We start from the raw sequence: 13,732 nt of genomic DNA on the forward strand, positions 1-13,732 counted from the left end.
TATTTCGAGATATTTCTTCTTCTTGTTGTTCTTCTTCTGCACAGCTAAGCTGGAAGTGGCATTTGCGGCTCGCACTAGTGCAGAGTTATCTCAAAGAAAGGGGCCACGGTGTTTCTGTATCTCTATTATGTTGGTGCGGCTTTGGAACTTTTAAATATCTCGATATATCTCGAAAACTACGCTTCTGATCTAAAAATATCATAGAACATAAATTGTAGGAAACATAATTCTCTACAAAAAAGGTCTCTTAACATTTTGCCATAGCTCGCTTCGTTTCCGAGATATTTGCAGATATATCTCAAGGGAAGGGGCCTGACGGACATATTTCGAGATATTTCTTCTTCTTGTTATTCTTCTCCTGCACAGCTAAGCTGGAAGTGGCATTTACAGCTCGCAATACTGCAGAGTTATCTCAAAGAAAGGGGCACCGGTGTTTCAGTATCTCTATTATGTTGGTGCGGCTTCGGAACTTTTAAATATCTTGATATATCTCGAGAACTACGCATCTGATCAAAAAATATCATAGAACATAAAAAGTAGGAAACTTAATTCTCTACAAAAAAGGTCTCTTAACATTTTGCCATAGATCGCTTCGTTTCCGAGATATTTGCAGATTTATCTCAAGGGAAGGGGCCTGACGGACATATTTCGAGATATTTCTTCTTCTTGTTGTTCTTCTTCTGCACAGCTAAGCTGGAAGTGGCATTTGCGGCTCGCACTAGTGCAGAGTTATCTCAAAGAAAGGGGCCACGGTGTTTCTGTATCCCTATTATGTTGGTGCGGCTTCGGAACTTTTAAATATCTTGATATATCTCGAGAACTACGCATCTGATCAAAAAATATCATAGAACATAAAAAGTAGGAAACTTAATCCTCTACAAAAAAGGTCTCTTAACATTTTGCCATAGCTCGCTTCGTTTCCGAGATATTTGCAGATTTATCTCAAGGGAAGGGGCCTGACGGACATATTTCGAGATATTTCTTCTTCTTGTTGTTCTTCTTCTGCACAGCTAAGCTGGAAGTGGCATTTGCGGCTCGCACTAGTGCAGAGTTATCTCAAAGAAAGGGGCCACGGTGTTTCTGTATCTCTATTATGTTGGTGCGGCTTCGGAACTTTTAAATATCTCGATATATCTCGAAAACTACGCTTCTGATCAAAAAATATCATAGAACGTAAATTGTAGGAAACATAATTCTCTACAAAAAAGGTCTCTTAACATTTTGCCATAGCTCGCTTCGTTTCCGAGATATTTGCAGATTTATCTCAAGGGAAGGGGCCTGACGGACATATTTCGAGATATTTCTTCTTCTTGTTGTTCTTCTTCTGCACAGCTAAACTGGAAGTGGCATTTCCAGCTCGCAATAGTGCAGAGTTATCTCAAAGAGAGGGGCCACGGTGTTTCTGTATCTCTATTATGTCGGTGCGGCTTCGGAACTTTTAAATATCTTGATATATCTCGAGAATTACGCATCTGATCAAAAAATATCATAGAACATAAAAAGTAGGAAACTTAATTCTCTACAAAAAAGGTCTCTCAACATTTTCCCATAGCTCGCTTCGTTTCCGAGATATTTGCAGATGTATCTCAAGGGAAGGGGCCTGACGGACATATTTCGAGATATTTCTTCTTCTTGTTGTTCTTCTTCTGCACAGCTAAGCTGGAAGTGGCATTTGCGGCTCGCACTAGTGCAGAGTTATCTCAAAGAAAGGGGCCACGGTGTTTCTGTATCTCTATTATGTTGGTGCGGCTTTGGAACTTTTGAATATCTCGATATATCTCGAAAACTACGCTTCTGATCAAAAAATATCATAGAACATAAATTGTAGGAAACATAATTCTCTACAAAAAAGGTCTCTTAACATTTTGCCATAGCTCGCTTCGTTTCCGAGATATTTGCAGATATATCTCAAGGGAAGGGGCCTGACGGACATATTTCGAGATATGTCTTCTTCTTGTTGTTCTTCTTCTGCACAGCTAAGCTGGAAGTGGCACTTGCGGCTCGCACTAGTGCAGAGTTATCTCAAAGAAAGGGGCCACGGTGTTTCTGTATCTCTATTATGTTGGTGCGGCTTTGGAACTTTTAAATATCTCGATATATCTCGAAAACTACGCTTCTGATCAAAAAATATCATAGAACATAAATTGTAGGAAACATAATTCTCTACAAAAAAGGTCTCTTAACATTTTGCCATAGCTCGCTTCGTTTCCGAGATATTTGCAGATATATCTCAAGGGAAGGGGCCTGACGGACATATTTCGAGATATGTCTTCTTCTTGTTGTTCTTCTTCTACACAGCTAAGCTGGAAGTGGCATTTACAGCTCGCAATAGTGCAGAGTTATCTCAAAGAAAGGGGCCACGGTGTTTCTGTATCTCTATTATGTTGGTGCGGCTTCGGAACTTTTAAATATCTTGATATATCTCGAGAACTACGCATCTGATCAAAAAATATCATAGAACATAAAAAGTAGGAAACTTAATTCTCTACAAAAAAGGTCTCTTAACATTTTGCCATAGCTCGCTTCGTTTCCGAGATATTTGCAGATTTATCTCAAGGGAAGGGGCCTGACGGACATATTTCGAGATATTTCTTCTTCTTGTTGTTCTTCTTCTGCACAGCTAAGCTGGAAGTGGCATTTGCGGCTCGCACTAGTGCAGAGTTATCTCAAAGAAAGGGGCCACGGTGTTTCTGTATCCCTATTATGTTGGTGCGGCTTCGGAACTTTTAAATATCTCGATATATCTCGAAAACTACGCTTCTGATCAAAAAATATCATAGAACATAAATTGTAGGAAACATAATTCTCTACAAAAAACGTCTCTTAACATTTTGCCATAGCTCGCTTCGTTTCCGAGATATTTGCAGATTCAGCTCAAAGGAACTGGCCTGACGGACATATTTCGAGATATTTCTTCTTCTTGTTGTTCTTCCTCTGCACAGCTAAGCTGGAAGTGGCATTTGCAGCTCGCAATAGTGCAGAGTTATCTCAAAGAAAGGGGCCACGGTGTTTCTGTATCTCTATTATGTTGGTGCGGCTTCGGAACTTTTAAATATCTTGATATATCTCGAGAACTACGCATCTGATCAAAAAATATCATAGAACATAAAAAGTAGGAAACTTAATTCTCTACAAAAAAGGTCTCTCAACATTTTGCCATAGCTCGCTTCGTTTCCGAGATATTTGCAGATTTATCTCAAGGGAAGGGGCCTGACGGACATATTTCGAGATATTTCTTCTTCTTGTTGTTCTTCTTCTGCACAGCTAAGCTGGAAGTGGCATTTGCGGCTCGCACTAGTGCAGAGTTATCTCAAAGAAAGGGGCCACGGTGTTTCTGTATCTCTATTATGTTGGTGCGGCTTTGGAACTTTTAAATATCTCGATATATCTCGAAAACTACGCTTCTGATCAAAAAATATCATAGAACATAAATTGTAGGAAACATAATTCTCTACAAAAAAGGTCTCTTAACATTTTGCTATAGCTCGCTTCGTTTCCGAGATATTTGCAGATATATCTCAAGGGAAGGGGCCTGACGGACATATTTCGAGATATTTCTTCTTCTTGTTGTTCTTCTCCTGCACAGCTAAGCTGGAAGTGGCATTTACAGCTCGCAATACTGCAGAGTTATCTCAAAGAAAGGGGCCACGGTGTTTCTGTATCTCTATTATGTTGGTGCGGCTTCGGAACTTTTAAATATCTTGATATATCTCGAGAACTACGCATCTGATCAAAAAATATCATAGAACATAAAAAGTAGGAAACTTAATTCTCTACAAAAAACGTCTCTTAACATTTTGCCATAGCTCGCTTCGTTTCCGAGATATTTGCAGATTTATCTCAAGGGAAGGGGCCTGACGGACATATTTCGAGATATTTCTTCTTCTTGTTGTTCTTCTTCTGCACAGCTAAGCTGGAAGTGGCATTTGCGGCTCGCACTAGTGCAGAGTTATCTCAAAGAAAGGGGCCACGGTGTTTCTGTATCCCTATTATGTTGGTGCGGCTTCGGAACTTTTAAATATCTCGATATATCTCGAAAACTACGCTTCTGATCAAAAAATATCATAGAACATAAATTGTAGGAAACATAATTCTCTACAAAAAACGTCTCTTATCATTTTGCCATAGCTCGCTTCGTTTCCGAGATATTTGCAGATTCAGCTCAAAGGAACTGGCCTGACGGACATATTTCGAGATATTTCTTCTTCTTGTTGTTCTTCCCCTGCACAGCTAAGCTGGAAGTGGCATTTGCAGCTCGCAATAGTGCAGAGTTATCTCAAAGAAAGGGGCCACGGTGTTTCTGTATCTCTATTATGTTGGTGCGGCTTCGGAACTTTTAAATATCTTGATATATCTCGAGAACTACGCATCTGATCAAAAAATATCATAGAACATAAAAAGTAGGAAACTTAAATCTCTACAAAAAAGGTCTCTTAACATTTTGCCATAGCTCGCTTCGTTTCCGAGATATTTGCAGATTTATCTCAAGGGAAGGGGCCTGACGGACATATTTCGAGATATTTCTTCTTCTTGTTGTTCTTCTTCTGCACAGCTAAGCTGGAAGTGGCACTTGCGGCTCGCACTAGTGCAGAGTTATCTCAAAGAAAGGGGCCACGGTGTTTCTGTATCTCTATTATGTTGGTGCGGCTTTGGAACTTTTAAATATCTCGATATATCTCGAAAACTACGCTTCTGATCAAAAAATATCATAGAACATAAATTGTAGGAAACATAATTCTCTACAAAAAAGGTCTCTTAACATTTTGCCATAGCTCGCTTCGTTTCCGAGATATTTGCAGATATATCTCAAGGGAAGGGGCCTGACGGACATATTTCGAGATATGTCTTCTTCTTGTTGTTCTTCTTCTGCACAGCTAAGCTGGAAGTGGCACTTGCGGCTCGCACTAGTGCAGAGTTATCTCAAAGAAAGGGGCCACGGTGTTTCTGTATCTCTATTATGTTGGTGCGGCTTTGGAACTTTTAAATATCTCGATATATCTCGAAAACTACGCTTCTGATCAAAAAATATCATAGAACATAAATTGTAGGAAACATAATTCTCTACAAAAAAGGTCTCTTAACATTTTGCTATAGCTCGCTTCGTTTCCGAGATATTTGCAGATATATCTCAAGGGAAGGGGCCTGACGGACATATTTCGAGATATTTCTTCTTCTTGTTGTTCTTCTCCTGCACAGCTAAGCTGGAAGTGGCATTTACAGCTCGCAATACTGCAGAGTTATCTCAAAGAAAGGGGCCACGGTGTTTCTGTATCTCTATTATGTTGGTGCGGCTTCGGAACTTTTAAATATCTTGATATATCTCGAGAACTACGCATCTGATCAAAAAATATCATAGAACATAAAAAGTAGGAAACTTAATTCTCTACAAAAAACGTCTCTTAACATTTTGCCATAGCTCGCTTCGTTTCCGAGATATTTGCAGATTTATCTCAAGGGAAGGGGCCTGACGGACATATTTCGAGATATTTCTTCTTCTTGTTGTTCTTCTTCTGCACAGCTAAGCTGGAAGTGGCATTTGCGGCTCGCACTAGTGCAGAGTTATCTCAAAGAAAGGGGCCACGGTGTTTCTGTATCCCTATTATGTTGGTGCGGCTTCGGAACTTTTAAATATCTCGATATATCTCGAAAACTACGCTTCTGATCAAAAAATATCATAGAACATAAATTGTAGGAAACATAATTCTCTACAAAAAACGTCTCTTATCATTTTGCCATAGCTCGCTTCGTTTCCGAGATATTTGCAGATTCAGCTCAAAGGAACTGGCCTGACGGACATATTTCGAGATATTTCTTCTTCTTGTTGTTCTTCCCCTGCACAGCTAAGCTGGAAGTGGCATTTGCAGCTCGCAATAGTGCAGAGTTATCTCAAAGAAAGGGGCCACGGTGTTTCTGTATCTCTATTATGTTGGTGCGGCTTCGGAACTTTTAAATATCTTGATATATCTCGAGAACTACGCATCTGATCAAAAAATATCATAGAACATAAAAAGTAGGAAACTTAAATCTCTACAAAAAAGGTCTCTTAACATTTTGCCATAGCTCGCTTCGTTTCCGAGATATTTGCAGATTTATCTCAAGGGAAGGGGCCTGACGGACATATTTCGAGATATTTCTTCTTCTTGTTGTTCTTCTTCTGCACAGCTAAGCTGGAAGTGGCACTTGCGGCTCGCACTAGTGCAGAGTTATCTCAAAGAAAGGGGCCACGGTGTTTCTGTATCTCTATTATGTTGGTGCGGCTTTGGAACTTTTAAATATCTCGATATATCTCGAAAACTACGCTTCTGATCAAAAAATATCATAGAACATAAATTGTAGGAAACATAATTCTCTACAAAAAAGGTCTCTTAACATTTTGCCATAGCTCGCTTCGTTTCCGAGATATTTGCAGATATATCTCAAGGGAAGGGGCCTGACGGACATATTTCGAGATATGTCTTCTTCTTGTTGTTCTTCTTCTGCACAGCTAAGCTGGAAGTGGCATTTACAGCTCGCAATAGTGCAGAGTTATCTCAAAGAAAGGGGCCACGGTGTTTCTGTATCTCTATTATGTTGGTGCGGCTTCGGAACTTTTAAATATCTTGATATATCTCGAGAACTACGCATCTGATCAAAAAATATCATAGAACATAAAAAGTAGGAAACTTAATTCTCTACAAAAAAGGTCTCTTAACATTTTGCCATAGCTCGCTTCGTTTCCGAGATATTTGCAGATTTATCTCAAGGGAAGGGGCCTGACGGACATATTTCGAGATATTTCTTCTTCTTGTTGTACTTCTTCTGCACAGCTAAGCTGGAAGTGGCATTTGCGGCTCGCACTAGTGCAGAGTTATCTCAAAGAAAGGGGCCACGGTGTTTCTGTATCCCTATTATGTTGGTGCGGCTTCGGAACTTTTAAATATCTCGATATATCTCGAAAACTACGCTTCTGATCAAAAAATATCATAGAACATAAATTGTAGGAAACATAATTCTCTACAAAAAACGTCTCTTAACATTTTGCCATAGCTCGCTTCGTTTCCGAGATATTTGCAGATTCAGCTCAAAGGAACTGGCCTGACGGACATATTTCGAGATATTTCTTCTTCTTGTTGTCCTTCCTCTGCACAGCTAAGCTGGAAGTGGCATTTGCAGCTCGCAATAGTGCAGAGTTATCTCAAAGAAAGGGGCCACGGTGTTTCTGTATCTCTATTATGTTGGTGCGGCTTCGGAACTTTTAAATATCTTGATATATCTCGAGAACTACGCATCTGATCAAAAAATATCATAGAACATAAAAAGTAGGAAACTTAATTCTCTACAAAAAAGGTCTCTTAAGATTTTACCATAGCTCGCTTCGTTTCCGAGATATTTGCAGATTTATCTCAAGGGAAGGGGCCTGACGGACATATTTCGAGATATTTCTTCTTCTTGTTGTTCTTCTTCTGCACAGCTAAGCTGGAAGTGGCATTTGCGGCTCGCACTAGTGCAGAGTTATCTCAAAGAAAGGGGCCACGGTGTTTCTGTATCTCTATTATGTTGGTGCGGCTTCGGAACTTTTAAATGTCTCGATATATCTCGAAAACTACGCTTCTGATCAAAAAATATCATAGAACATAAATTGTAGGAAACATAATTCTCTACAAACAAGGTCTCTTAACATTTTGCCATAGCTCGCTTCGTTTCCGAGATATTTGCAGATATATCTCAAGGGAAGGGGCCTGACGGACATATTTCGAGATATGTCTTCTTCTTGTTGTTCTTCTTCTGCACAGCTAAGCTGGAAGTGGCATTTACAGCTCGCAATAGTGCAGAGTTATCTCAAAGAAAGGGGCCACGGTGTTTCTGTATCTCTATTATGTTGGTGCGGCTTCGGAACTTTTAAATATCTTGATATATCTCGAGAACTACGCATCTGATCAAAAAATATCATAGAACATAAAAAGTAGGAAACTTAATTCTCTACAAAAACGGTCTCTTAACATTTTGCCATAGCTCGCTTCGTTTCCGAGATATTTGCAGATTTATCTCAAGGGAAGGGGCCTAACGGACATATTTCGAGATATTTCTTCTTCTTGTTGTTCTTCTTCTGCACAGCTAAACTGGAAGTGGCATTTCCAGCTCGCAATAGTGCAGAGTTATCTCAAAGAGAGGGGCCACGGTGTTTCTGTATCTCTATTATGTTGGTGCGGCTTCGGAACTTTTAAATATCTTGATATATCTCGAGAACTACGCATCTGATCAAAAAATATCATAGAACATAAAAAGTAGGAAACTTAATTCTCTACAAAAAAGGTCTCTTAACATTTTGCCATAGCTCGCTTCGTTTCCGAGATATTTGCAGATTTATCTCAAGGGAAGGGGCCTGACGGACATATTTCGAGATATTTCTTCTTCTTGTTGTACTTCTTCTGCACAGCTAAGCTGGAAGTGGCATTTGCGGCTCGCACTAGTGCAGAGTTATCTCAAAGAAAGGGGCCACGGTGTTTCTGTATCCCTATTATGTTGGTGCGGCTTCGGAACTTTTAAATATCTCGATATATCTCGAAAACTACGCTTCTGATCAAAAAATATCATAGAACATAAATTGTAGGAAACATAATTCTCTACAAAAAACGTCTCTTAACATTTTGCCATAGCTCGCTTCGTTTCCGAGATATTTGCAGATTCAGCTCAAAGGAACTGGCCTGACGGACATATTTCGAGATATTTCTTCTTCTTGTTGTTCTTCCTCTGCACAGCTAAGCTGGAAGTGGCATTTGCAGCTCGCAATAGTGCAGAGTTATCTCAAAGAAAGGGGCCACGGTGTTTCTGTATCTCTATTATGTTGGTGCGGCTTCGGAACTTTTAAATGTCTCGATATATCTCGAAAACTACGCTTCTGATCAAAAAATATCATAGAACATAAATTGTAGGAAACATAATTCTCTACAAAAAAGGTCTCTTACCATTTTGCCACAGCTCGCTTCGTTTCCGAGATATTTGCAGATTTATCTCAAGGGAAGGGGCCTGACGGACATATTTCGAGATATTTCTTCTTCTTGTTGTTCTTCTTCTGCACAGCTAAGCTGGAAGTGGCATTTGCGGCTCGCACTAGTGCAGAGTTATCTCAAAGAAAGGAGCCACGGTGTTTCTGTATCCCTATTATGTTGGTGCGGCTTCGGAACTTTTAAATATCTCGATATATCTCGAAAACTACGCTTCTGATCAAAAAATATCATAGAACATAAATTGTAGGAAACATAATTCTGTATAAAAAACGTCTCTTAACATTTTGCCATAGCTCGCTTCGTTTCCGAGATATTTGCAGATTCAGCTCAAAGGAACTGGCCTGACGGACATATTTCGAGATATTTCTTCTTCTTGTTGTTCTTCCTCTGCACAGCTAAGCTGGAAGTGGCATTTGCAGCTCGCAATAGTGCAGAGTTATCTCAAAGAAAGGGGCCACGGTGTTTCTGTATCTCTATTATGTTGATGCGGCTTCGGAACTTTTAAATATCTTGATATATCTCGAGAACTACGCATCTGATCAAAAAATATCATAGAACATAAAAAGTAGGAAACTTAATTCTCTACAAAAAAGGTCTCTTAACATTTTGCCATAGCTCGCTTCGTTTCCGAGATATTTGCAGATTTATCTCAAGGGAAGGGGCCTGACGGACATATTTCGAGATATTTCTTCTTCTTGTTGTTCTTCTTCTGCACAGCTAAGCTGGAAGTGGCATTTGCGGCTCGCACTAGTGCAGAGTTATCTCAAAGAAAGGGGCCACGGTGTTTCTGTATCTCTATTATGTTGGTGCGGCTTCGGAACTTTTAAATATCTCGATATATCTCGAAAACTACGCTTCTGATCAAAAAATATCATAGAACGTAAATTGTAGGAAACATAATTCTCTACAAAAAAGGTCTCTTAACATTTTGCCATAGCTCGCTTCGTTTCCGAGATATTTGCAGATTTATCTCAAGGGAAGGGGCCTGACGGACATATTTCGAGATATTTCTTCTTCTTGTTGTTCTTCTTCTGCACAGCTAAACTGGAAGTGGCATTTCCAGCTCGCAATAGTGCAGAGTTATCTCAAAGAGAGGGGCCACGGTGTTTCTGTATCTCTATTATGTCGGTGCGGCTTCGGAACTTTTAAATATCTTGATATATCTCGAGAATTACGCATCTGATCAAAAAATATCATAGAACATAAAAAGTAGGAAACTTAATTCTCTACAAAAAAGGTCTCTCAACATTTTGCCATAGCTCGCTTCGTTTCGGAGATATTTGCAGATTTATCTCAAGGGAAGGGGCCTGACGGACATATTTCGAGATATTTCTTCTTCTTGTTGTTCTTCTTCTGCACAGCTAAGCTGGAAGTGGCATTTGCGGCTCGCACTAGTGCAGAGTTATCTCAAAGAAAGGGGCCACGGTGTTTCTGTATCTCTATTATGTTGGTGCGGCTTCGGAACTTTCAAATATCTTGATATATCTCGAGAGCTACGCGTCTGATCAAAAAATATCATAGAACATAAAAAGTAGGAAACATAATTCTCTACAAAAAAGGTCTCTTAACATTTTGCCATAGCTCGCTTCGTTTCCGAGATATTTGCAGATTTATCTCAAGGGAAGTGGCCTGACGGACATATTTCGAGATATTTCTTCTTCTTGTTGTTCTTCTGCTGCACAGCTAAGCTGGAAGTGGCATTTGCGGCTCGCACTAGTGCAGAGTTATTTCAAAGAAAGGGGCCACGGTGTTTCTGTATCTCTATTATGTTGGTGCGGCTTCGGAACTTTTAAATATCTTGATATATCTCGAGAACTACGCATCTGATCAGAAAATATCATAGAAGATAAAAAGTAGGAAACTTAATTCTCTACAAAAAAGGTCTCTTAACATTTTGCCATAGCTCGCTTCGTTTCCGAGATATTTGCAGATTCAGCTCAAAGGAACTGGCCTGACGGACATATTTCGAGATATTTCTTCTTCTTGTTGTTCTTCCTCTGCACAGCTAAGCTGGAAGTGGCATTTGCAGCTCGCAATAGTGCAGAGTTATCTCAAAGAAAGGGGCCACGGTGTTTCTGTATATCTATTATGTTGGTGCGGCTTCGGAACTTTTAAATATCTCGATATATCTCGAAAACTACGCTTCTGATCAAAAAATATCATAGAACATAAAAAGTAGGAAACATAATTCTCTACAAAAAAGGTCTCTTAACATTTTGCCATAGCTCGCTTCGTTTCCGAGAGATTTGCAGATTTATCTCAAGGGAAGGGGCCTAACGGACATATTTCGAGATATTTCTTCTTCTTGTTGTTCTTCTTCTGCACAGCTAAACTGGAAGTGGCATTTCCAGGTCGCAATAGTGCAGAGTTATCTAAAAGAAAGGAGCCACGGTGTTTCTGTATCTCTATTATGTTGGTGCGGCTTCGGAACTTTTAAATATCTTGATATATCTCGAGAACTACGCATCTGATCAAAAAATATCATAGAACATAAAAAGTAGGAAACTTAATTCTCTACAAAAAAGGTCTCTCAACATTTTGCCATAGCTCGCTTCGTTTCCGAGATATTTGCAGATTTATCTCAAGGGAAGGGGCCTGACGGACATATTTCGAGATATTTCTTCTTCTTGTTGTTCTTCTTCTGCACAGCTAAACTGGAAGTGGCATTTCCAGCTCGCAATAGTGCAGAGTTATCTCAAAGAGAGGGGCCACGGTGTTTCTGTATCTCTATTATGTCGGTGCGGCTTCGGAACTTTTAAATATCTTGATATATCTCGAGAATTACGCATCTGATCAAAAAATATCATAGAACATAAAAAGTAGAAAACTTAATTCTCTACAAAAAAGGTCTCTCAACATTTTGCCATAGCTCGCTTCGTTTCCGAGATATTTGCAGATTTATCTCAAGGGAAGGGGCCTGACGGACATATTTCGAGATATTTCTTCTTCTTGTTGTTCTTCTTCTGCACAGCTAAGCTGGAAGTGGCATTTGCGTCTCGCACTAGTGCAGAGCTATCTCAAAGAAAGGGACCACGGTGTTTCTGTATCTCTATTATGTTGGTGCGGCTTCGGAACTTTTAAATATCTCGATATATCTCGAAAACTACGCTTCTGATCAAAAAATATCATAGAACATAAATTGTAGGAAACATAATTCTCTACAAAAAAGGTCTCTTAACATTTTGCCATAGCTCGCTTCGTTTCCGAGATATTTGCAGATTTATGTCAAGGGAAGGGGCCTAACGGACATATTTCGAGATATTTCTTCTTCTTGTTGTTCTTCTTCTGCACAGCTAAACTGGAAGTGGCATTTCCAGCTCGCAATAGTGCAGAGTTATCTCAAAGAGAGGGGCCACGGTGTTTCTGTATCTCTATTATGTTGGTGCGGCTTCGGAACTTTCAAATATCTTGATATATCTCGAGAGCTACGCGTCTGATCAAAAAATATCATAGAACATAAAAAGTAGGAAACATAATTCTCTACAAAAAAGGTCTCTTAACATTTTGCCATAGCTCGCTTCGTTTCCGAGATATTTGCAGATTTATCTCAAGGGAAGTGGCCTGACGGACATATTTCGAGATATTTCTTCTTCTTGTTGTTCTTCTGCTGCACAGCTAAGCTGGAAGTGGCATTTGCGGCTCGCACTAGTGCAGAGTTATTTCAAAGAAAGGGGCCACGGTGTTTCTGTATCTCTATTATGTTGGTGCGGCTTCGGAACTTTTAAATATCTTGATATATCTCGAGAACTACGCATCTGATCAGAAAATATCATAGAAGATAAAAAGTAGGAAACTTAATTCTCTACAAAAAAGGTCTCTTAACATTTTGCCATAGCTCGCTTCGTTTCCGAGATATTTGCAGATTCAGCTCAAAGGAACTGGCCTGACGGACATATTTCGAGATATTTCTTCTTCTTGTTGTTCTTCCTCTGCACAGCTAAGCTGGAAGTGGCATTTGCAGCTCGCAATAGTGCAGAGTTATCTCAAAGAAAGGGGCCACGGTGTTTCTGTATCTCTATTATGTTGGTGCGGCTTCGGAACTTTTAAATATCTCGATATATCTCGAAAACTACGCTTCTGATCAAAAATTATCATAGAACATAAAAAGTAGGAAACATAATTCTCTACAAAAAAGGTCTCTTAACATTTTGCCATAGCTCGCTTCGTTTCCGAGAGATTTGCAGATTTATCTCAAGGGAAGGGGCCTAACGGACATATTTCGAGATATTTCTTCTTCTTGTTGTTCTTCTTCTGCACAGCTAAACTGGAAGTGGCATTTCCAGGTCGCAATAGTGCAGAGTTATCTAAAAGAGGGGAGCCACGGTGTTTCTGTATCTCTATTATGTTGGTGCGGCTTCGGAACTTTTAAATATCTTGATATATCTCGAGAACTACGCGTCTGATCAAAAAATATCATAGAACATAAAAAGTAGGAAACATAATTCCATACAAAAAAGGTCTCTCAACATTTTGCCATAGCTCGCTTCGTTTCCGAGATATTTGCAGATTTATCTCAAGGGAAGGGGCCTGACGGACACATTTCGAGATATTTCTTCTTCTTGTTGTTCTTCTTCTGCACGCTAAGCTGGAAGTGGCATTTGCAGCTCGCAACAGTGCAGAGTTACCTCAAAGAAAGTGGCCACGGTGTTTCTGTATCTCTATTATGTTGGTGCGGCTTCGGAACTTTTAAATATCTTGATATATCTCGAGAACTACGCATCTGATCAAAAAATATCATAGAACAT

Source organism: Osmia lignaria, unplaced genomic scaffold (genome assembly GCF_051020975.1).
Source record: "Osmia lignaria lignaria isolate PbOS001 unplaced genomic scaffold, iyOsmLign1 scaffold0001, whole genome shotgun sequence".
Classification (NCBI taxonomy): Eukaryota; Metazoa; Arthropoda; class Insecta; order Hymenoptera; family Megachilidae; genus Osmia; species Osmia lignaria.